This window comes from Oxyura jamaicensis, chromosome 3, assembly GCF_011077185.1.
Source record: "Oxyura jamaicensis isolate SHBP4307 breed ruddy duck chromosome 3, BPBGC_Ojam_1.0, whole genome shotgun sequence".
In the NCBI taxonomy this organism is placed as follows: Eukaryota; Metazoa; Chordata; class Aves; order Anseriformes; family Anatidae; genus Oxyura; species Oxyura jamaicensis.
In genome coordinates, this window is record NC_048895.1 from 100,519,236 (window position 1) to 100,543,330 (window position 24,095).

Consider the following 24,095-nt stretch of genomic DNA (forward strand, 5'->3'; position numbering starts at 1 on the left):
TTTTCATTATTATTATTTGACTTGTATTTATTTATTTATTTATTTATTTTTCATTCAAACTTGTTATATTTAATTTTGTGCCCAAATTTGTGATCCTTTCAAAAATTATGTAATGCTTATTTTGGAAGATTTATTTTGTGTAGTATTTACTAATAAGGGTTATGCTATCATGCTCAACATCTATGTTGATTGTGCCTCATCACTGTGTTGTACATGCACATTATTTTACAAATATTCCAACTGTCCCCAGTACGTGGCTGTACCTGCTTAATTCAAATTTGTCTGCTGAAAACTTTCCGACTTTCCTGATTAACGGGACAGAAAAAAAAAAAAAAAAATCATTGATAATACTGGTCTGTGTTTGGAAAGGCTGAGGACCCCTGCTTCTGAGGACAAAAACTGAAATTAAATGAAACTTGGATTGGAAGTAAGTATCTTGGACATTACAGGAGTGTGGCACATAGAGCAAGTAGGTACATGGAGCAAGTAGGTACTATGTGCAAGTAGGCACATTGAGCTGGAGGTACATGATAACATCTGTGCAGCTTTTTGGCATTTTTTAGGAATTTTCAGAATTACAAATGTAAGAGCTCTCATTTACAAATCTGCCTGTAGTTCTAGTACAGCTATATATACCCTGTGGTCATTACTATCCTTTCTGGTTATCTTTCCCAATTGCTTCACCATCTAAGGCATTTCAGCAGTATTATTTCTAATGGACACTGTGGCTATCTGCCCCTGGCCAATATTTATTTGTTGCATGTCAAGTAGAAACGTGCACTGATTGCATTAGCTTTTGCCTATTTGGAGCTTTACATAAGCAGTTTAACAATACTCCTGCTTCATTGACTTTGATTTAAAAACCTGATTCTGTAATTCTCTGCTGCTAGTATAGCATGATAATGGATACAAAAAAAAAAAAAAAAAAAACAATGCAGGTATGTTTTATTGGAAATAACTGTCACTTCATATTGTACATGGTAAAATTGTAAAATTATCTTACTATTGTGTAATATTTATAGTTTTCTAGAGTTGACAGACCTAAAGTAAGCAAAATAAAGATCTTTGCAGTTTTCCTATGAAAGTTCTTTTATTCTTATAGACTCTTCGGATTTTTCTTTCCAGAGCAACATAATCTCTTTGTAGGATGACATTTTTTCACAAAACTGTGTTTAACTGCAGTTCATGAATAATTACTAAAGATCAGTTGAAATTTACTGTGAGACTTTTAAAAAATAAAAAAGGCTGAAATAGTTGTTTTTTTTTTTATATAACTATGTATACATATTTAGAAAAAAAATGGTTAGTCTCTCGTCTTTCATCACTCCCATAATTTGTTTTGCTGACAAACACAATTTTTAAAGAAATATAGGAAATTGAAATATAATTAAAATCATTGTCCCCAGCACATCCATTAATTATATATAAACATTTCCGGTTACTTTGGTCTTATTCATTCCATGATATCTAGAATGGTGACCATTATTTCTTTCTAGACCCAAAATATCTCATACCTTGTAAAGATAGATGAAGGCAGCATTTTCAGTTTAATTCTAGTAGGTATTTCCAACTGTCAGACTTCTTTGCATCTCAGCAATCTCCAGAAGTGAAATGTGCCTTCTATTTGAATAGATTTATCAGAAATATATAAAGTTTAAATTATTTTTTTATAATTATAATCCAAGATGAGTCCCACATATTGTTTCATGCAATTTTATATATCACTATACAACAATTCACAAGTTTGGTGGAGAATTTACTAGGCAGAGCTACAAGTATGTCTACGCTCAAAAGTTAGTCTGAATTCATTTTGGATTAGGGTAGTGTGAGAATTTTGAGTATAGCTATTTATAGCTATTTCTGTCCATGTGCTGACAAGTGAGGGTATGGAGAGGTTGGATATTTAACCACAGTATTTCCTTGTATGTATGTTGCTACAATGTTTTTGGCTGATTACTTTGTCCTGTAACAATGACCGTATAATTGGAATTCTCTATTACAAGGAGTTATTTTATTATTCTGGGATAAATCATGAAAATAAAATATAAATCTAAAAATAAAAATAAAAAAAAAATCTAAATATATATATATCATTGAAATGATGTATAAAGAAAGGGAAGAATTAATTAATTAGTTAATTAATTAATTTATATGTATTTTATAGAAAAGGAGGCAGCAAACACATGACATTTTTCAATTTACTCTTGTATACCACAGTAATATATAATGACGGTGCAGTTTACCCTGCTTCTCAGGGTGGGATTTAAGCCTGTGGAGTTAAAAACCTCATATTTGTAGGCTTTGTTTAAAAGTCAGGCAATATGACAGTCACCTACAGCAGACTTGCATAAGAAGTTTTTTTGTTGCTGTTTTTTGGTTTTCTTTGTTAGCGAGTCTCTGGAAGCATACTTCAACATTTGACAGCTCTTGACTTTTCCTCTCTTCACTGCTTTGGATGTCTCTGTTGACTGTGCAAGAATCTTAAATTACCTGCTGTCTTGAAATAGTGATGCAATCTGGGCTAATCAGAGCAAAATGAATGGCTTTCAGGAAGAATATGAGAGCACACCATGTTGTGTTCAAAGCAGGGGTCTGATTCTAGCTTCAGCGGAGGTCAGCAGGAGCCGGGCGCAGCTCAGTGGTGCCCCACAGCTGTGAATCAGCTCTGGAATTAATAGGCAAATCCACTGGTAATGCCAGATCACATTGGTACCCCTTTTCTCTTAGCTTGCCTGCTTTGGCAGGTCCTGTGGTGTGAGGAGGGAAAATATTTCTTGTGAGGGGAGAGAGCAGCTGCTGAGGAGAACTGAGTGCCCCTGAGCTCTGCACAGGGAACCCAACACCCAAATGCAAAATATTTACTTCAGGGCTGCCAGAGTCTGTGAACTTTCAGTGAGCTTGAAGAAATGCAGGATGCAGTATAGGAGACCCTGACTGTTAGGCAGCCAAGACACTGCTGGTTACAAGCATACCTTGCAGTTGTGGAAGATAGTGCCCAAAGAGGTAAGAACTTCATTGAGCAGTGGGAGTCACAGTGAGAGTGATCTAGCATATTTTCCCTTAGTTTGTCTAAATACAGGCTTCAGGCATTTGTCTCAGGGATAATGCAGTTTCAGTTCTGATACTGCTGTAGCAGTTACCAAACTAAAGACTTGAAAATCACAGCAAGCTTAGAAAAATTATAGTTATTTATTTATTCATTTACTTATTTATTTTACTACTGGATTTTCTTTGATTTACTTTTGCTTTGTTTGGTGCTTGTGAAAATTATATATATATATATATTCAAATCTTAATGAGCACTGTCTGATCTCTGACTCTCAGCTGTAGTCAGGCTGTGCACCTGAAGCAGGTATTGCATTGTATCTAGAGTTTTAATGTGCCTTTTTTATAGGTATATTTGACAATTGCATTCATTAAATTAGTCCTTCAGAAAGTATTATGACTGGATAAATTGCAAAATACTGTCTGTGGCTACACATGTGCCCTGAGCAAAGCATAATCTAGGAAGAAAAATGTCTTTCCTAGTCTCCTGGAAACTAAACAACAATAAACTGGCATAATATTTTCACTGATTTAAATGAAAAGCAAAGTTGACAGCAGTAAGCAGAGCCTACCTGCTTCTCTAGTGATACCATCTAAAGAGAATGAAGACTGGATCAATTTACTATCTTTTACTGAGGCAGTGACTTGGCAGAATACCTACTGTTTTCCTTTCATTACCTTGGTGCTGAAATGAATGCTACAAGTCAGAATTGATTTTCTCATTAGTAACATAATTTTGTAATAAGGAGACAAATAGCCTAGTTTTAATAAAAAGCAATGTTGCATCTCAAAATTATCTACAAGGACCTTACATTGGTTATTTTTTTTTTATTTTTTTTTGGTGTTATGTGTCAACTTTCATTGTGTTGCTCTTCTCTTTCTCTAAATTGACTAAAATTACGTTAGCCAGTATTGTATAATAAATTTCAAAATAATCACATTTTGTTACAGCATTTAGTGCCAAGTACTTTTCTGCACAGTACAGGCTTTGTTTTTGTAAAAGCATGTCCCTAGCCACCTGGCAGCCCATTCTTAATTCATGTGCATTTAGTTACAACTGGCACAAAAAGCAGAGTTTTCCAAGGACACTCTGCAGACTTGCCCAGTGGAAATTATAACCTCTGTAAAATTGTTTCATGGTCAAATTTTGTTTGCTCAGGCCTGTTTTGTCAGATCATGGCCTTGGGTAGAAGTAATGGAGCCACTGAGCTGCCAGGATGACATGTCTACCTAGAATTGCACTGAAGGTAACCAAAGTCTTCAGTAGGACAGACATTTCCATCTGTTGATCCCATTTCAGGGTCAACATTTAAGACATACAGCAATTCTCACAGAAGCACACTACACTTCCCAAACTGTTGCTTTCGAGTTTCTAAAGAAAATATATATATATATATTTATTTCACAATTGTAGAGTATTTAATGATATTTTAAGTCATTTGTCTGACAGATAGATCCAGAACCCTTAAGAGTGTGCCAGAGAGTTAGGTATGTGCTCTACCAGGACAGAATATCAACCTCTAAATATAATAGCATATATAATGTAGTTAAATAATAATGACCTTTGCCTTAAACTAAAAATACCTTATGGCCACAGAGTATATCCCTGTTGCATGCTGTAATGCATTTATTCATGACAGTAAGTGTAGTAACTGCCAGGCTGCCAGAGGAGTGAAACTTGCCCAAGAAGGTGGTGTGATTTGTATAGACCAGTCTGGAAGAATGGTGGCAACAAGAGGAACAGAACCAAAGCTGTCAGAGCTCCGGGTAAGTGTCCCAGAAATTCAGTGGTAATAGATTTTCCACAGTTTCTCCAAGAAGCACTCAGGGAGGAAGATATTGTGCAATGCAAACAATGACATAGTAATATGGTCCTCATTAACTATCTAAAGGTATCTACAAATATTGATGATGTTCTGCCACAAGTATCTTCTTACAACATTCTGTTTTAAACTGGCTCATATTTTAAATTTTAGAATACTTGGATTGCTTTTTATGTTAAATGTATAATTTGAGATCTAAACTATGTGGGTGTGTAGTCTGATAATGCAGATGTAGGATCCTTCAGTCAGAAATTTATTGAGTTGTGCAAATCCATCAGGTTCCTTGGTTTAAGGTGATGCTTTGTTCATGACCATGTTTTGAGATTCTTGAGAGCAGCTGAAGCAGAATTTGACCACACACTAATTATTAGTAGTCAAGAGGAGAGCAGGAATTTGTGTTTCTTGAAACATGTCACAAGTTAAAAAGCATATATCTAGACTACGGAAAGGGGCTACATTTCCAAAGAGACAGATGCAAGACAGTTTTAAATGCTTCAAAAGTTGGTGTTTAAAATCAAAATAAATTAAAGGAATTAGAAGGACTCTAGGTTTGTCTGTTCATGCTACAGTACTGTAGTAGCCATGAAAGAAGTAATAATGGTAACTGTATAAAAATGAAAATTAGAATGAAAGTCTGCATGGGAGTGCATTTGCAAAAATGGAACTATTTGAAAATTAAAGATCAGCCTGAAGTTGTAGATGAGTGGCGAAAAGGTAGGATTTCCTGTAAATGCCCTGTAAGGCATTGTTCAGACAGTTCCCCCATGCAGGGAAGTAACTTAAAAACAGGTTGTGCCATAGAGATTTGCTTTGTGCTTCAGTATAAAGAACCTCAAATTAGCAAAACCCCAAATTAGCAAGCAATAACCATTCCAAGTAATATTTCAAATGGAAATTAGAATACATTTTCATCTGGGGGCTGGATTTTTCTGTCATTATTTTCAAAAGACAAATTGAATGAATGTATTGCATTACTAAAACATCTGTCAATTGGTGCAAATGAACACTCAATTGATGTGATTTTTTTTACACCCACTACTTCTTACACAGCATTTAAAAAACTATCTCCATATCAATTTCTACACTCATTTGCATATATGTGAAACAGAAATAAAGTAGCTGAAATAAATAAAAACAGCAATTCTGTAAAAACAGAAGAACTGTTATGGAGCCTCCGTCTCTTCCATCTTATAATGGAATAAAACCATGGCAAAGTTATTGGCTTAATTGGAAATCCACGTCATTTACATTAATATGAATAGAGAGAAGATGATTTGTTTTTATTTTCAATATCCATGATAACGAGGGCCATATTAGAGTGTACCCAGTTCCACCTGGGGGAGGGTGAAGGACAAGTGGAGAGCTTGTGGGTGAGAATTAAGGGGTGGGTTGGTGTTGGAATGGGACTGACCCAGAGTAACGACGCAACCTCGATGCGAGTATAATCATTCTCCCTTATTGCAAGTTCTAACAAAGAATATATAGTCTACTAAATACAGCACGCACCGACAACAACTTATGATTGGTCTAGCTTCCCTGTACATGCATCTCTATCACTAATATAATTGGTACAATGGTGTTGTTCACGCGGAGTGATGTCATCTCTCTTCCTACACATAGTTCCACATATTCTAGTTGTAACATCACTCAAGGTCATCAGCCCTGGGCCTACATTATCTTCACGGTCCTTCACAATGTGAGTTGCTCATTGCAATTAATTCATGCCCCTTCTCACTTAACCATGAGTCCACAGGCTGGTATGGGAGACACGGTGGTGGGGGTCTACTACAGGTCACCAGATCAGGAGGAGGAGGTTGATGAGGCCTTCTACGAGCAGCTGCTAGTAGCCTCACAATCACAAGCGTTGGTCCTCGTGGGGGACTTCAATTACCCAGACATCTGCTGGGTAAGCAACTCGGCCAGGCACACGCAGTCCAAACAGTTCCTACAATGAGTTGAGGAGAATTTTCTGACGCAGGTGGTGGAGGAGGAGCTGATGAGGCAGGGGGTGCTCCTGGACCTTGTTCTTACCAACAGGGATGGACTTGTTAGGGATGTGAAGGTTGTGGGCAGCCTGGGATGCAGCGACCATGAGATGGTGGAGTTCCAGATGGAACTAGGCAGAAGAAGTAAGGCTAAAAGCAGGATTGCTACCCTGGACTTTCAAAGAGCCAACCTCGACCTCTTCTGGGACCTGCTTGGGAGTATCTCATAGGCTAGGTTGCTTGAGGGAAAGGGTGCTTGTGAGAGCTGGGCTACATTTAAGCAGCTCTTCTTCCATGCTCAGGATCGGTGCATCCCAAAGAATAGGAAATCGGGGAAGGGGGGCAGGAAACCTGCGTGGATGAGCAAGGAGCTCATCGATAGGATCAAAAGGAAGAGGAAGGTCTATGAAATGTGGAAAAAGGGTCTGTCCTCTTGGGAGGATTATAGACATGATGTCAGGGCCTGCAGGGACGCAACAAGGAAGGCTAAAGCCCACCTAGAGATGAGGCTGGCCAAAGAGATAAAGGATAATAAGAATGTTTTTTTCAAGTATGTAAACAGCAAAAGGAAGACTAGGGATAATGTGGGTCCCTTGCTGAACGAGGTGGGGGTCCTGGTCATGGAAAATGCCAAGAAGTCGGAGATACTGAATGCTTTCTTTGCTTCAGTCTTTGCTTCAAGGACAACCTCCCGGGACTCCTCGCCTGTGGCAATAGGACAAAGGGTCTGGGAAATGGAGGGCTCCCCCCTGGTGGATGTAAGAGTGGTTTGGGAGTGTCTGAGTGGGCCCAACACATACACAGATCCATGGGTCCCGATGGGATGCATCCGCGTGTGCTAAGGGAGCTGGCAGACGTGGTCACCGAGTTGCTCTCTATCATCTTTGAAAGGTCCTGGAGAACGGGTGAGGTGCCTGAAGACTGGAGGATAGTCAATGTCACTCTGGTCTTCAAGAAGGGCAGGACGGAGGATCTGGGGAACTACAGGCCAGTCAGTCTCACCTCTGTCCCTGGAAAGGTGTTGGAGCAGCTTGTTCTGGATGCCATCTCCAAGCAATTGGAAGAGAAGAAGGTTATGAGGAGTAGTCAGCATGGATTCACCAAGGGGAAGTTGTGCTCGACCAACCTCGTTGCCTTCTATGATAGCATCACCAGCTGGGTAGATGGGGGGAGAGTGGTGGATGTCATCTACCTTGACTTTAGCAAGGCTTTCGAAACTGTCTGCCATGACATCCTGCTAGCAAAGTTGAGAAAGTGTGGGATAGATGAGTGGACAGCGAGGTGGGTTGAGAACTGGCTGACTGGCTGAGCTCAGAGGGTGGTGATTGGCAGAGCAGAGTCTGGCTGGAGGCCTGTGACTAGTGGTGTTCCCCAGGGATCGGTGCTGGGTCCAGTCTTGTTCAACATCTTCATCGACGACCTTGATGAGGGAATAGTGTCTGCCCTCAGCAAGTATGCTGATGACACAAAGCTGGGAGGAGTGGCTGACATGCCAGAAGGCTGTGCTGCCATTCAGCGAGACCTGGACCAGCTGGAGAGAAGGGCAGGAAGAAACCAGATGTGGTTTAATAAGAGCAAGTGTAGAGTCCTGCACCTGGGAAGGAACAACCAGAAGTATCAGTACACGCTGGGGGATGACCTGCTGGAGAGAAGCTCTGAGGAGCTTCTGGGGGTCCTGGTGGACGACAGGTTGACCATGAGCCAGCAGTGTGCCCTCAAGGCCAAGAGGGCTAATGGGATCCTGGCATGCATTAAAAGGAGGGTGGCCAGCAGGTCAAGGGAGGTGATCCTCCCCCTCTACTCTGCCCTGGTCAGGCCTCACCTGGAGCACTGTGTCCAGTTCTGGGCTCCCTGGTACAAAAAAGACAGGGATCTCCTGGAAAGAGTGCAGTGGAGGGCCACAAAGATGATACAGGGCCTGGAGCATCTTTCCTATGAGGAAAGGCTGAGAGACCTGGGTCTGTTCAGCCTGGAGAAGAGGAGACTGAGGGGGGATCTTATCAATGTGTACAAATATCTGAGGGGTGGGAGACAGAAGGATGTAGCTAACCTCTTCTCAGTGGTTTGTGGGGATAGGACAAGGGGCAATGGCCACAAAATAGAACACAGGACGTTCCGCACCGACATGCGAAAGAACTTCTTCACGGTGCGGGTGACAGAGCACTGGAACAGGCTGCTTAGAGAGGTTGTGGAGTCTCCTTCTCTGGAGATATTCAAGGCCTGTCTGGACGCCTACCTGGGCAGCCTGCTCTGAGCTGCTTTGGCAGGGGGGTTGGACCTGATGATCTTTCGAGGTCCCTTCCAACCTCTACAGTTCTGTGATTCTGTGATATGTCCTACTATATAAAGCATATGCTCTCCGTAACTCCTGTCCATACAGAGTTGGCATACATAAATTGCAGATTACAGTTTCAGTAGAAGTTAATTGCATTCTGCCTCCTCTCCCTCTCTATTGAGAAGATTGTATTGGTTTAATGGAACAAAAGGTTTAGTTCAGCATTTTGCCAGTTACAAAACCTTGTCAGATGAATTTCAAAATACATTCTTTACTCTCTCCTATCAAAGAGAAGCTGTACCCATATCAGTAGTATTGAGAAATGATTCTCTCTCATGTGACATTAAAAATGATAAAAGGGTACTGAAGGTACCCTGGATATAGTATTAGAAATCACTTTGGAAGAAACATTATCTTTAGTTAGCCATACTTTGTTAATAATAGCAAGAATTATTGATATTGTTGGAGGTATATGCACTGATATTATTGGTGGTATACCTAGAGATATAATATCTAAAACTCTGTAGGGGATTCTGGGAAATATTTTGAATTACAATATATTTTATGACTTTCAAATTAAATTGTAATATAAAAGGAACGTAAAATATATATATATATATATATCTCAAGAGTCAACAGCTATGTTTTCTATCCAAAGCTGAGTCTGCATGCCAGGCTTCCTACCTTCCTGATGGTAAGATGCGATTTGTCAATAGAGTGGAAGGTAAGACCTTTTGTACTCTATGTGCAACTTTAAAACCAATGCATAATTTAGTCTAGTAGCGTTTACTTATCACACATAGTATCCTCCTCAAGGATTAGCTCCTTTGAACTCTTTAAAGAGAATTATGAGTATCAATGTATAGACTCCATACAGTCCACCTTGTTTGGATTTGGTCCTGACTGTGTCAACCATTCAGTTCTGCTTGATCTACGTATATCGCTTTTTTTCTCTCTTGGTGTGAATCCTTATGAACAATGTATTCCATATCTCTATGTCATAAATAAAATGCAAATTTCAGATAAGGTAGAAATTTGTTCCAAATATTGTGCAGGTATTTTCCCATTTTCAATAGTGCAACAATACCAATGTCGTTTATTTGTTTGTTTGCTTTCAGACTGGTTTTACATTATAAGAGATAATCCAGACAGTTGTTCTCTGTATAAAAACCAAATGGATTCTCCATACCAATGTAATGTGACCTTATTTGCATTAGGCTACAGAGTCACAAATGAAAGCACAGCTGCTCTGTTCAGACTTGAAATTAAAGTTCTCTTTCTTGTCTTATGGTAAACCCAATGACATGGATATTTTGCAAATGTATTTGCCCTAAGCAACTTCCTTTTTAAAAGTCATAGATACAGTGCACTGATCAAGAAATTAAAAACAACAAAAAACAAGTTGGCCCTGTGCCATACAGTACATATAGCACACAGGGCCCTGTGGAGGTCATCTGAAGTGCAGAGCCCATTTTTAATTCCTTCATCTTACATGACTTTGTCAGTCTTAAAGCGATGATTCTGACAATATTTCCCAGCATCTCCTGCTGAACAGTTAAATATGGCTTCCTAATGCTTTTCATACTGAAGCTATCTTTCAGCTTGATGACATTATTAAACAAAAGAAATCCTGTACACAATTATAAAATATCACCCAGCCTATCATTCATGCTGCCTGCAGGCATTTTTAGATACTTGTTTTTATTTGTGTTATGTGGCTTTTCTATACTACTACTAACTTTATCTTTCCTGTATGTCTTTTTCCAATTCCTCTCAGATGATGTCAGTTTATGAGATTAGTTGAATTCTCTTAGATGTCTTTCCAGGACTTAGTGACCTGACTCTGCAGGAGTGGACACTTGGAATGTGCAAGTGTGCAGTAAACTTCCTGCCTCTTCATACTAACTATCCCTAGATGCTTTCTGCTAGTCCTAATGTGCAAAAAGAAACTGCAGTGATGCCAGAAAGCTGCGCTGAAGTCCCTTATGATTCTCAGAATCTATTTGCTTTAGGGTCATTCAATTATGTCTGAAATTAGTTCAGTTATTCATTTTGGTTTGCAAGTATAAAAGTAGAAAATATTTTGAAATACAGGGCTGTATTCAAACTGTAATTTGAATAAATTGAAGAATGATTCTGACTGTGGGGTCTGGGGGCTGTTCTATTTTTAAGTAAATGCTGAGAGTGCAGACTTGTGTTAAGACCTCCCTGATGAAAGCTTCAAAGGCATTCCTTCCAGGCAGAGAGTTTATCCTAGAATAGTGGAAGTTTCTCCCTGAGGTTCAAAAGGTCATTGCTAGAGAACTCATTACCCATAGGGATTGGTAACTTGAGTTAAAATAGTACGAATATTGACCATACTGACAAGGTGACAGGATGTGGGACTCAGTCAACAAATGGAAGTCAGGTAGATAGCTGAAGAAGGGTGAATGTTATAGTGTAAAGAAAGAGGCTTTTCAACTGTGACAAAAATATTTTATCCAAATAATCTAAACTTGCTCTCAAAGTCAAACCAAGGCTGGTGTCAAAACCACTTTCGAAAGAGTTGTCCAGGAATGAGGGAAGATTCCTTATTCTTAGGGAAAAAAAAAAAAAAAAAAAAAAAAAAAATCCAGAAGTGGTGAGCTATATCTTTGTGAACTATTTATTTTATTTTATTCTTTGTATAAAGAACAGATAGGATATCAGTATGTAAATGCCAGGTGTGGCAAGACTGGAAAAATGGAGCTAAAGCAAAAAGGTTTCTACATTTGAACTGGCAAAACTGTGCTGAGTATTTTCATCACCACATGAGGAAACAGGAATAGATTGACATTTTCTTTCCCCATTCTTGTCTGTACCATTTTGACAATGAGAATATTTAGGATATGTTCTCTGACTGGACTCCACAAAGGAATATTGCTGGGTATTCCCAGTTTTCAATTACTCAGAAGGTGGTGAGGCACTGCCACAGGTTGCCCAGAGAAGCTGTGAGTGCTCCATCCCTGTAAGTGTTTAAGGCCAGGCTGGATGAGGCTTTAGGCAACCTTATCTAGTGGAAGGTTTCCCTGCCTATGACAGGGGGGTTGGAATTAAATGATCTTTAAGGTCCCTTCTAACCCAAGCCATTCTATGATACTTGGTTCTTATATTGAATGTGGCCCTCTACCCAGACTTGTGCATTCCAAAAGATTATCTAAAGCTAAAGGATGATAAAAATCATACAGTTTCATAATATATAACAGTGAAAGCATAACTTGCATTGGGGAAAAAACAACCTTCTTAAAGGGTTATGACAACCAAGATCAAAGCAAGGTATGCCTATTACTGATACTGCAATTTGACCTTTATCCTTGTATATGTTCTATCATGAATACATTTCAGCAAATGCATGTGTATGTATAAAAATAAATCCTCAAAAACATATCCCACCAATATTTTTTCCCAGACAAGAATGAAAGAACAAGCATTTGACAGGCATCAATCACAGTGCCTGTCACACAGTAGAAATGAAAGCTCTGTGAGAATTTCTGGAGATGAAGACCAAGGTCTGCCAAATACCTACCAGTGCCAAATCTAGGGTACATTGGTTATATTCAGAGACTGTAAGCAATCTATAAGAATTCAATAAGACATAACCTTTTAGAATAAAAAAAATATGTTGATATTAAATTATACCATTACAGAAAGCATTTCCAGATTCTAGAAAACCACTGTCAATACTACAAAATTTCTGGTATAAGTTGTTGGCAAATTTTTGGCCTTAGTCAACAGGCAAACATCCCAGAAATTTCTTTGCCAAATCTGAGAATTACTGCAGGGTAGGGACCATTCCCAGAAGTCAGACCAGATGTTCTGGAGAGTTTAATAATTAAAAAAAAGTTTAGGGGCAGAGACTCTTTTGTCCCATTTTGTCTTAGGAAGAAAATTTCCACTCTAATATCTCTAATATATGCTTCATCAAAGAATTTAACAACAGCAAAAAAAAGTATAATTATCATCTACCTTAAAAAGTAGCTGCCATAGACTCTGAAGCCTTCAAAATTGTTACCATGTTCTGTTGTTGTAGTTATCAAAAGCTTTAATATTACCTTAATCCCAGTTTTATTTAGATAAAAAAGTGGGTTTGGGTACTGGTTATCATTGCCTGATTTGATGTTTTACAACATTAGTGCAATCTTTAAGATTTTTGTAATTTTATATGTCTCTTCCACCCACTAAAGAGAGAAAAGTATAACCTAAAATCTACAGGTTAAAATAATCCTGCTATAGTCTGACTGAAACTCTTTGCACTTTTAAAGCTCAAATATTTCCCAAGTGACGGTGGTATTAGATATACATATCACCCACTTTGTTATATTTTGTGGTTTGAAATGTAAAAAAACAACAACAAAAAAAAAAAGTGTTGCAATGTGTTATAATAATTAAAACAAAATTGCTCATTTTCCTTCATTTAAATCATTACAGCAGTACATATTTCATAAACCAAAACTTAATTCTCAAAAAAAATATTCTGAAAATGCAATCCCGGTTGGATCTGACCTAGATATGGATTTAAATTTTATAGCTGGCATCTCCTTTTTTAGGATATTAATCTTCTGTCTATATCTTCATATATGGCCAGGTTTTGTAATAACTCTGGATTTGAGCCTTGAAGGTTGAGCACAAGATGGATAAAGTGTAAGGGTGGGTTGACCTTGGCTGGCTCTGAGACGCACCCAGCCACGCTCTCACTCTTCTCCTCAACACAAAGGGAGTGGGAAAATAAGAGAAAAAAGTTCATGGAGTTAGATAACAACAGGGACATCACTTATCAATTACTATCATGGAGAAAGCAGACCTGACCTGGGTTGCAGGGACATACCTGGTCCATAGTAGTCACTCCCATGGGCTGCAGGGTAAGTTCTACTCCAGCACATGGAGTGCCTCCTCCCTCTATTTCTCCTTTGAACTTGGTGTTCACAGGGTTGTTTCTCACTTACTTTTTTTTTTTTTTTTTTTTTTCTCCTCACTCCTTTCTGCTCTCTAGCATTTATTTATTTATTTATTTTATCTTTCTGAAGTACTTTTTCACAGAGGTACCACCAGCTCGGCTGCAGGACTCACCCATGCCCTGTATTGGAAGCAGCTGTATCTGGCACAGGGCAGCTGCAGCCTTTCCTCACAAAAGAGCCCTGCAGTCCCCCACTGCCAACACTTTGGCATCTACACAAAATACAAGTGTACTTTTCTTTTAAACAATCAGACTTGCATTTCTAAAATGTCTGGGTACACTTGAAATTTATTTTGGATTGTTCAGAATGTAATAGAAATATGAATTCACTTTTATTTTTTTTACTTACTGTATCTCTTCTTCTTAGATATTCATAATTTGATTCAGAGAAAAAGGGCCTTTTCTCATTTGTAAATCAGCCACGAAAATCTGAATGATCAGAGTATGCAGATAGTAATGATTTGTACTACAAAATAGTGCAGTATCTTTAGACCAGACCTGTGGTGCAGTCTGAGTACATAGCGTTTTAAAATTACTGTGAAAAGGCGGGCAGGTCATCTAGGTGCTTCTAAAACTTTTGATTCTCAAAACTCCTGGATGAATTTAGAATGCACAATTGATATGAACACAGATGATGATGATGATTATTATTATTATTTTGTAAAGGATTTACATCCTGAAGACAGATTTATGGGGCTTCTTCCTACCTGAAGTCTTAAAGAACTGGAAGAAGTAACTCCATGCTGATACACAGCTGAAAATTGCAACGATGTAGCATGTTTAATCTTTGATCAGTAATTAAAGGGTTTTGCTTTTTTTCATTGAGCACTTGTTTCCTTCTCAATGGCCTGCAGTCATTCAGGTTGGTCAATGATTCAGTCATGTTATCCTTCCATCAGTTTAGTCTCAAATCCTTTTGTAGGTTCTTTTACAGTTTAATAGAGCTTATTTTCAAGTTAAAAAGATCTGAGGAGTTCAAGATTAAGATCTAGCCAGACCCCACATAGCCATCCACTATTGATTTGCAGTCTGGAATGTAAAGTCTCCAACTTTCATTTGAGATCTTTCTATCTGTTTTCATGAAGGCATTCTCATTGTAAGTCTATCTGAGGATCTTGGTTAGGGAGATCATTTTCCCTTGCTTTATATCTCATTTTCCATGACAATTGTCAATGCTATGTAGTAACAGCAGGATCAAATCTCTAATGAAATTCAGAAATTGCAAATTAAGTCTCCATTTTTACCATTTGTACAGAATGTTCAAAATTTACATCTTTATCTATTCCATTAAAGCACCTTGATAATTTATTGTCTGAATTGAACAAGACACAGGACTTAGAACTGGCACTTTTTTCAGTCAGCCTTCCTTTTTATTATTTTATTTTATTTTATTTTATTTTATTTTACTTTATTTTATTTTATTTTATTTTACCTTATTTTATTTTATTTTTTTCCTTAATAACACAGGGTGCAAGATATGAGAAGTTACACTGATTTTTTTTTTTTTTTTTTTTTTAGTAGAATGAAATCATTCTGAAATCATCTATGTGAATATGTGAAGCTAGACATGTAAACAAGAGGCATAAACGGCTGCAAAACTGTTACCTTAGAATCATGTTTTGCTTTCCCTAGTGCAGCAAAATGGCCCTTTGGATCTGACATTCTGAACTTTTCTGTATATTTTTAAATCTTTCCTGTATCTTATTAGTGAGACAGACCTAAGAGAATTATAAATAATATGCAAATTATAGTTCTACCATGAATATAAGTAGTGAAATAATGATGTTTTTTGTTTTCACTCTACTGGTTTTCTGATAATTCCTAATAATCAATATCCTATTTTTTTTTTCTTTTTTTTTTTTAATGTATTTTTTTCTGCTGATTATTAAGGGATGATTTCATATAACTATTTTTAACATAATTATGAGCTCATTCTTGAGTAGGAATACTAATTGAGCCTATCACTCAATATGTATGCTAAAGCTTGTTTCATTACTTCTGACTTAGTGCATTTATCACCATCCAGAGTCTTGGTTGCTGAATTACTACCCGCTCAATAGCATTACATTTCTGAGTTCTCCAAACATGATTTTTGTTTTTATCACCTTGGATAATCAACAAACTAGGTCACTTCACTATTTGTTCCTTTTCCATCTCAATATAATCAACAACAGATCTAGATCCCATTGGAACCTAATTGGAAGTTTTATTACCAAAAAAAAAAAAAAAAAAAAAAAAAAAAAAGTGCCACTGTTTCCTACCTTTTGTTTTTATCCTTCAACAAGGAATTATTTCCATCAGATCTTTAAAAAGATTTTTAGCAAGCCTAACTTTTCAAAATACAAAATAACCGTTTTTTTTAAATTTAACTGAATCATCTACTCCACTAGAATATCAGGGCTACTGTTACTTTTTTATTTCTTCCAAGAGAAATAACATACCTGCAAGAAGTAATTTACCAATATATAATCCAAATTATTTCTTCCCAGTCATATAACAGTTATCTTTATGACTACTAATTCTATTATTTCTTCTAATTTCAACTAACTTGGTATGGAAGCTTGATTATATTGTTTTGTTGGATATTACTTTACAATTTTACATCACATTTATTACCTTCTAGTCCCCAGGTGCTAAAGTTGTTCTAAGTGCCACTGTGCTCAAAGGGATTTAATAGTTTGGTGATATCTTATTCAAGTTTCTGGGTGAGTCCTTGTTGGTTTTACTCTTCATGTTTGATTTGTTCTTATATTATTTCTGATGATCTTTTTGCAGTTCCTCTGGCTAGTTTTCTCTAGCGAATAATTCCAGCCTGGTAGTCTTCCTGAGTTTTCCTATGCCAAGGAATTCATTTAGATTTCCTAGTATGAGCTTTTATTTTATTCAATTTAGTTTCAATTTACTGTATAACTTGGTGTGTGATATATTTCAATGATGTACAGCTCACAGATTGCTTATTTGTTAAACTGAAGCTTCAACAGACAAAATAAATTGCCTAGATATATGCAAATATTTACTGCTGTTGGAAAAAAGTTATAAATACTTATGACAGGAAATTTTCTTCAAACTTAAAATCTGAAATTAAAAGTCCAAGCCGATTAAGGAAAACAGATACCAGCAAGTCTAGGTTATGTGTGAATTGGAGTTTTGAAATCTATCTAAGCCCTTCAGGACTGTTTTTAAAGGATGGCAATTTCTTCTTTAAGAAGTCCAAGCCATGACACTGACTTTTGAGACACCTCTTATCAATTTCCCACAGGTATTTTTACAGAGTTTTAGGTTTTTCAGGCTGTGGTGCCTGTGTTTGAGCTTTGCTCTGACTCCCTGTTGTGGTTTAACCTGGCCGGCAGCTAAACACCACAGGGCCGTGCGCTCACCCTCCCCCCTCCCTCTCTGGGATGGGGGAGAGAAACGGGAAAGTGAAGCCTGTGGGTTGAGATAAAGACTGTTTATTAAGATAGGAAATAATAATAATAACAATAATAATAATAATAGTGTGTACAAAACAAGTGATGCACAATGCAATTGCTCATCACCCACTGACCGATGCCCAGCCCAACCCCAAGCAGCTGGCCCCCCACCCTGGCTAGCCACCCCTATATATTGTTCAGCATGACGTCAGATGGTATGGAATACCCCTTTGGCCAGTTTGGGTCAGCTGTCCTGGGTCTGTTCCTTCCCAGCTCTTGCTGCACCCCCAGCCTGCCCGCTGGCAGGACAAAGCGAGGAGCTGAAAAGTCCTTGGCTTAGTGTAAGCATTGCTCTGCAACAATTAAAACATCAGCATGTTATCAGCACTCTTCTCATCCTAAACCAAAACATAGCTCCCTACCAGCTACTAGGAGGAAAAATAACTCTGTCCTAACTGAAACCAGGACACTCCCTTAGGCCAAAAGCTCATGAATCATTATGCTTCTGAGGTAACTCAGCAGTTATCAGCTTAATTGTTCCCTCCTTATTCCCTTTCTACAAATAGGCCCCGTGATTTTGTATTCTGTAATTTCTTTTCAAGTTTTCCCCTGGCTCCTAGCAGAGGAGGAAACTGAAAGGGGCAAGAGGTTGGCTTATTGTAAATATATATATATATATATAAATAAATATATCAAAGGGGAGGTGTGCATGGAAGACTGAGGAGGGGAGAAGAGGTTATGAATAACAGGAAATTTGAACTATATGAATAGCAGCAAAGGAGCAAAGGTAGCTGTTGTCTATGGTGGTTTCTGTGCAAAGCTTCAGTGCTCCAGACACACCAGGACCATCAGGAGAAGGAAAAAAAAAAAAAATGCTTTGGTTTGGAAGCGACTTTAAAGACTACTTCCAACCCTCCTGCCATGGACAGGAACACCTTCCACTGGAGGAAGTTGCTCAAAGCCCTATCCAATCTCGCCTTAAACACCTCCAAGGATGGGGCATCCACAATCTCTTTGAGCAACCTGTTCCAGAGCCTTACTACACTCTAAGTATTTCCTTCTAACATCTAACCTAAATCTCTCCTCTTTTAGTTTAAAATCATTCCCCGTTGTCCTATCATTATTTGCCCAAGCAAAAATTTGCTCTCCAGTTGTCAAAACCCCTTTAAATATTGAAAAGCTGCAGTGAGGTCTCCCCAGTCCCCAGCTCTCTCAGCCTTTCTTCATAGGAGAGGTACTTCAACCCTCTGGTCATCTTTGTGGCCCTCCTCTGGACCCACTCGTACAGGTTCACGTCCTTCTTGTGCAGGAGAGCCCAGACCTGGATGCAGCACTCCAAGTGGGGACTCAAGAAAGCAGAGCAGAGGGGAACAATTACCTCCCTCAACCTGCTGGCTACTCTGTTGATGCAGCCCAAAGATCCCTATTTCTGTTATTTATTTATTTATTTATTTATTTATTATGATTTGTCCATGTTTTACACAAATTATTATCAAAGCAATGGTTTGTTTCTACCTATGTAGTGTATGGACAAAGACTTCTGCATTAACAGGTGTGTGCCAATGTAGCATTAATCCTCTTCCAATACTACATAAGGCAAAATTTACTATTACAGGTGCCAATTTTGAAGCTGTCACTCTGGTTTGTACTAGTGTCTTTATCATGTATGTTGGTGACAAATCAGATTACCATTGGTTTTCATACCAATTACAAATTATCAAAGTAGTTGAGCAAGCTGAGTCTAGATCAATACATAAATTCTTGAACAGTAACTGAAACTTATTAGGTGGATCCAAGAATATATTGAAAAAGCTAAAGAACATTTTAAAAAAAATGTTGGGGAATGCAAATTTGTTCATCGTTTTGTCCACTTAATTAATTCATTAACCCTTTCTCTTGGGAATGTGTTGCCAGCACTAACTAGTAACTAATACCCCAGATTTGTCACACTGTGCTGTAAATCTATTTTATGTGTATTTTTGTATATATTCATATATACATATAATAAATGTAATTTTTCAAATGCTTATTTCAATCATTTGTTTTTAAAAGTCCTGTGAAGAAGTTACTTATGTTTTTGTAACAATGGTCCCATGTTCTATTTAGTTTTAAAGTCTCTTCCAAAAGCTCACAAAGCATCAACTCTTAATGCTGAAATGGGCCTTGTAAAGTCCTATAGTACTCACCCTACAGCTTTCCTGAACATTTCCACACAACTTTGTTTTCTAACTAAAATTTCCAAGCTTTTTCAAAGAAAATAAGATTTGTGCATGCACTTTCCTTCTTTTGCTTCTATAATATTTTCTTCCATATCCCTAGATTTGTTTCACAGGAATTATTTTTAGAAAAGAAAAGTACCTTGAAGATTTTGTGTGTACTGTAGACCACAGTGGAATTTTGTCACACTTATTAGCTGAACATGGGACCTTACAAATTCAGAGAAACCCACTAATAAAGAAAATATTTTCTGCTTTTAAAAGAAATATGTACCATACATTATTACAGTCATCTCTTCTGTTTTTAGTGCCTCTTGAATATTTCTGGTAAATGATGTTATAAAAAACATCTGAGAATATTCATGATGAAAGCTCTTTGAAACACTAACGCTCTTGTCTTGTTCTCAGCAGCCTCCTGGCAAAAGCTGTTGACACAAAAGTCTGTTATTTACTATATTTATTTTATTTTATTTTATTTTTTCCTGGAGTATTCAGTTTTCCAGAAAGCAAAGTCACATTCTAACCTCCTATTTTTAACATTAAGAATAAGGATGACTCTGAAATCACAATCCATAATCATATTTTACACTGGACTATAGGAACTGTAACTGGAATATTTAAGAGGAGTTTGTTTTGGTTTTACATATGTGAGAGGTAAAGGAAAACAACAAGTACTTAGAATTTTCAGTTTAAACAATCTTAAGCACAGTGTTTGATAGATAAACTGCAGAAAATAGGCAGTGATCCTGTCTGACATTTCCATGGATACCGATAGGATGTACATAAGAAAAAATATATACAAACCTTCTGGAACTTCTAAGTCTCGGAAGGTAGTAAATTTGGGCTGTGCATCAAGGTGACTTCCCAAAGGGGGAAAGATCTATTGCCTTGTAAAGATATTTAATAGGTGAGCTGCCCACCTTTGCTCCTTTGCAAAGTCATTGATTTTAAAATCCCTCACATTGGTGTTAATCAGTTTTAGCTCCACTGAGTTTAGTAGAAATACTCTCCACCTCAAGGCTGCCACTGAACTGACTAGCTGAGAGGCAGGAACATGTTTTATTTGTGTTAGCTGCATTTCCTACTGGATGAAGGTCATCTATCTAATCCACTGGGAGTGTGTAGGAAGAATCCTTAGTCTCATCCTCTATGTTGAGAAAGGACTACAGAGCTGGGAAAGTTGAGCATATATGTCAAGAAAGCTGTCCTCAAAATGAAACAATCTTCCAAGGACGGAGGAGAGAGTGTCTGTGTGTTGTCTGTCTGATTCATCCTGGCTGGTATTGGTCACTGATATGAGATGTTGAAGAAAATAACCCCTTCAACATCACTGTATCAAGGTACATATTAATTACTACTTGACGGATGTGATAGGGGTTTCTCCTGCTATTGTAATGGGCTCTCCTTCTCTAACAGAAAATGACACCTTTATGTAACTATTCCATGCGAGAGAAATGAAACAAGGTCAAATTGCAGGTTGATGACTTCGTCCCCCCAACCTTCCTCCTCCCCCAGGATTCCATTGCCAGGTAGTTAGTTGTTCTTAGGCCTGTCTGCCTCCTTAGACCTCTTTTCTGTTTGTCTGACCACAACTCTGATGGGAACTTGCCAGGGGAATGCAATAAGCACAATTAGGTAATTCCTGTCAGTCAGAGAGGCTGCCTGAGGAGTGGGCTAGTCACAGCATGAGGCAGTCAGCCTTGCAGGGCACAGAACCGGCTCTTCTGCCAGCACGGCTACATTCGTGACTCAGGAGCAGGCCACAGTTATGGGGAGCAGCTAAATCCCAGACCAAAGCCACAGGTAGACTGTCATGGAGCACAGCCTTGGCTAGAGATGCCTGAAAAAACAGCAACACTGTACCTCAGTAATGAGCTGTTTGTTAACAGTGTCAAGTCTACAGGGTTAATTAGACATAAGTTTTAGTCTGTGTGCTGTTTAATGGGAGGCTTTTTATCAGCAAACGGAAAGTAAATGTCATAAAGACCTGTTGTGAACAGCAGGAGTGAGAAATATGAGTCTGAATGTACAGTCTGTCTTTCTTCTGGGCAATACCTGCTTTCAAGAGTTCTGTTCTGTTAGATACCGTCAGATATAGGTGCCTTCCTGGCCTTTTGAAACAAACTCATCCATCCTCAAAATAATAATTAGAACGTTCCCTAAGTTCATTGTCTCTTCGTTAGCGCTTTCTGATAGAAGCCAAGGTGGCAGCAAGAAGGTACTACCCAAGATGACTGACAGTGGGATTGGCTGACTGTACAGAGAATATCATCCATATATATACGTAGCAGTGGCTGAGGAGGTATATTTTCTCTAGATTCTTAAAGACAATTCACAGATATAGCTAAAGATGTGGAAAACTGGGTGTATGTTGAAGCTTATTGCTTCTCTTGAATCCAAGCAGCCAGGTTCATATTTCCTTTATTCTCATCCTATAGACACACAGTAGGGCGCTTCTGAGCCCTTGCAGATCAGAAAGTTCAGTCTGCTTTCATGACACTGGAGAATCGACAACACAAAAAACCTTATGACAATGTTAAATCTCTAAACATTAAAAATGGAGGTAGGAATGGACTCTTTGGAGGCTATCTAATCCACCCTCATGCTCAAAGCAGAGCTAGCTTCCTAGTCAGTCTGGGTTCCTCAAGACTTTGTCCAGCTAAGTATTAAAAATGTCCAAGGATGGAGGTTCCAAAACTTCTCTTGGCATCCAGTGATTAACCACTCTTATGTAAACTTTTTTTTTTTTTTTTTCCTTACATCTAATTGTAATTTCCACTGTTGCAACTTGTAAATCTTGCCTCTTAATTTTACTTCTGAGGACTTAAATGTCCTCTGTAGATGTCACTTGGGCACCTTGTGATGGAATAAGCTCTGCTTTTTACTAAAGTGAGGTTCAGGGAGGTAAATGATTTATTCAAAATCAATCATCAACTGAAAGACAGAATCCAAGCTCAAGTTAGGTAATTATCCAGTAGACAAATTGACATTTCTCATTCTGTTATAAAAGAAGCGAGTAAAAACAATCAAGAAACCGCAACAAGAGTGACTTTTGTTTTTCTTGAGACATCTGTGATTACTTATGGCAAGAGTTGCTCGAAGTATAGTTGTCAAACCAAAAAAATGTTTGAAATTCAGCTTTTCTTTTATTTACTCTGGAATAATTTCCAAACCATTTCCATAAGCTGAGAATATATTTGGTATTTGTATTTGCTAAGTATTTCAGACTTAGCAAATTGGCCAGACTGCAATTTGTTTCTGAACTGTTCACCTCACCTTTTTACTTCTGGCAATGTCTGATTGTTTTTTCTGTCTGATGGCTGTCAAACTTTGCAGACAATAAGATAAGACTGGCAAACAGACTATAATGAACAGGAACGCAGTGACAGCCATTGCAAATTCCTGAAAGTGCCAGGATTGACAAACATATTCATGAGTGTTCAGCTGCTGCCTGAACACCTTTTAACTGCATACAGAATTATTCTATAAATGCACTAAACAGAAATTGGTCTGTTATTCATGGTTAGTATCATTACTGTCACCAGCTGAGTACTTGCTTGAGGCCCTGACTGATCCCGGACTTCCTCTGGTAGCAGCTAAACAGAAGTTTTGATTTTTCTAGGCTGAGAAAAGGGCTTGAAACTGCCTTTCTCTGGGAAGACAAGAGAAATGCTGATGAATAAGTTGCTCAAAAATATTCAGGAAGCTTCTGCCAGGTCTGGAAACTTAATTCTAGTGATCTCATTCCAGAGGCTTTGCAAGTCATTGCAATTGCAGGGTGATTTCTCCTGTTTTTAATAGCTTTTTCTACAACAGCAAGCCAGCCTTATTTTCAAAAATAACCACAAGAAACAAATTTCCTACGGATTGTACCTAGCTTGCTGAATTTGTCAGACAATATGTTAGACTCAACAGTACACGTCAGCAGCAGTTTCCAGATATTTATTTTTTCAGGTGTAAATTAGCTTTGCTTTATTTTTATTTTTCATTTCCAGGGAACGGGAAGGAAGCGTTAATGCACTTGCTGGGATAGAAGGTGGTAAAACATTAATGCTTGAAGCAGGGTACTTAAAGGCAAACAAAGGCGCTTTTCAGTCTGTTAGATTGGAGCCCAGTGTCATGCCTTATAAATCCCTCAGGGTGGGGCAGACATGCTGCTGTAGAACTGCACTCAGGCTGAGAGAAAATACCAGAGAGGTAAATACACAGAAAGTGAGTGAAGAACAGGCATTAAAAAAAAAAAAAAAAAAAAAAAAAAAAAAAAAAAAAATCTTAATTTATTTTTTTTAAAAAATATTCACAAAAAAAAAAAAAAATGAAAATAAATATTTTTCTTTTTTACAAAAAAAATTTTTTTTTATTATATATT